Genomic DNA, 2,500 nt, shown 5'->3' on the forward strand with positions numbered 1-2,500 from the left:
CGTTAAAGATCATACTCTTCTTTTCGTTCTCTCTTCTTTGCCCAGAAATAATATATATTTCTTATAATATATACCTCTTAGTTTATGTATTTCTCTCTTAGGACACCTCAATTTTATATGTATATATTATATTTCATTCGAACAATTTTTGTTCGTCGCCCCTTTTTGTGTGTAGTATTTCGTTTGGTCTTTGCCATTAAATTTTTGTATACGAAAAATATATTTTCGCTCGGATAGAAAACCCCTTTTGGGTTTCTGAGAGTTGATGTGAGAGTCGTACAAGTATAACGAATATACGTTGTATCCAACCCAACATTCTGGGCTTACCACATAAGGGCCATTCGGTCTGAGACACCGACCCGTGGTCATGCTGTGTAGAGAAAAATTCGGAACGGAACGCGGTACAGAACAGTCGAGGAATGGACCTCGAGGAGCTGAACGACTGCTTCTCGACCGAGATCGTAGAATAGCCGCTCGCCCGCCGCTGCGCCGACCGGTCCGCTCGAACCGACGTGCTCTCTTATAGTAACCAAACGGGCGGCCGCGACGACCGCGGCGCCGGCCGCTCAGCACGGGCGCTTATGGTGGTAAACTGCCGCGCGTACAGACCAACCGGCCGGGCTGCTGGTACTTAGCCGCTGAAACTATGGTCGATTCGAACATATATTAACATACGATTTTTATTCGATAAATCGTTATTGTACATATTAAACGTTAGTTTCCACCGAAAGAAAAATTTTTTAGAATTTTTTTTTTCCAAAAATTGCAAGAGTAAACTTTTTTAATATTCGATTTAAAAATTTTTAAATGCTTAATCCTTACATTAAACTACTGGGAGAACTCAGAAATCATAATGAAAAAAATTACAAAAATTTATTTTTCTCAGAAACTCCGAAAAACAGAGTGGTCGAATCCGTGCAAGCCGGAATTTTTCTAAGTCCCCACGGTCAAGAGTAAACTTTTTTAATAAGCGTTTTAAAATTATTTCAATGTTTAATCCATGCGTAAACATGATGTTTATTAACGTTTTTAACATTAAAAAAAATTACAAAAATTTATTTTTCAAAAAAAATGGAAAAAACCGATTCGTCGGAGCGAGGTGTCCAGCCCGTGCGGTAATTCCAGCAGGCGAATCGGACTTTCCGAAATTTTTCTAAGTCCCACGGTCGACACCAACTTTTTTAATAAGCGTTTTAAAATTATTTCAATGTTTAATCCATGCGTAAACATGACGTTTATTAACGTTTTTAACATTAAAAAAAATTACAAAAATTTATTTTTCGGAAAAAATGGAAAAAACCGATTCGTCGGAGCGAGGTGTCCAGCCCGTGCGGTAATTCCAGCAGGCGAATCGGACTTCCCGAAATTTTTCTAAGTCCCACGGTCGACAACAACTTTTTTAATAAGCGTTTTAAAATTATTTCAATGTTTAATCCATGCGTAAACATGACGTTTATTAACGTTTTTAACGTTAAAAAAAATTACAAAAATTTATTTTTCGGAAAAAATGGAAAAAACCGATTCGTCGGAGCGAGGTGTCCAGCCCGTGCGGTAATTCCAGCAGGCGAATCGGACTTCCCGAAATTTTTCTAAGTCCCACGGTCGACACCAACTTTTTTAATAAGCGTTTTAAAATTATTTCAATGTTTAATCCATGCGTAAACATGACGTTTATTAACGTTTTTAACGTTAAAAAAAATTACAAAAATTTATTTTTCGGAAAAAATGGAAAAAACCGATTCGTCGGAGCGAGCTGTCCAGGCCGTGCGGTAATTCCAGCAGGCGAATCGGACTTCCCGAAATTTTTCTAAGTCCCACGGTCGACACCAACTTTTTTAATAAGCGTTTTAAAATTATTTCAATGTTTAATCCATGCGTAAACATGACGTTTATTAACGTTTTTAACGTTAAAAAAAATTACAAAAATTTATTTTTCGGAAAAAATGGAAAAAACCGATTCGTCGGAGCGAGCTGTCCAGGCCGTGCGGTAATTCCAGCAGGCGAATCGGACTTCCCGAAATTTTTCTAAGTCCCACGGTCGACAACAACTTTTTTAATAAGCGTTTTAAAATTATTTCAATGTTTAATCCATGCGTAAACATGACGTTTATTAACGTTTTTAACGTTAAAAAAAATTACAAAAATTTATTTTTCGGAAAAAATGGAAAAAACCGATTCGTCGGAGCGAGGTGTCCAGCCCGTGCGGTAATTCCAGCAGGCGAATCGGACTTCCCGAAATTTTTCTAAGTCCCACGGTCGACACCAACTTTTTTAATAAGCGTTTTAAAATTATTTCAATGTTTAATCCATGCGTAAACATGACGTTTATTAACGTTTTTAACATTAAAAAAAATTACAAAAATTTATTTTTCGGAAAAAATGGAAAAAACCGATTCGTCGGAGCGAGCTGTCCAGGCCGTGCGGTAATTCCAGCAGGCGAATCGGACTTCCCGAAATTTTTCTAAGTCCCACGGTCGACAACAACTTTTTTAATAAGCGT

The sequence above is a fragment of the Nomia melanderi genome, unplaced genomic scaffold, assembly GCF_051020985.1.
Source record: "Nomia melanderi isolate GNS246 unplaced genomic scaffold, iyNomMela1 scaffold0084, whole genome shotgun sequence".
NCBI lineage: Eukaryota > Metazoa > Arthropoda > Insecta > Hymenoptera > Halictidae > Nomia > Nomia melanderi.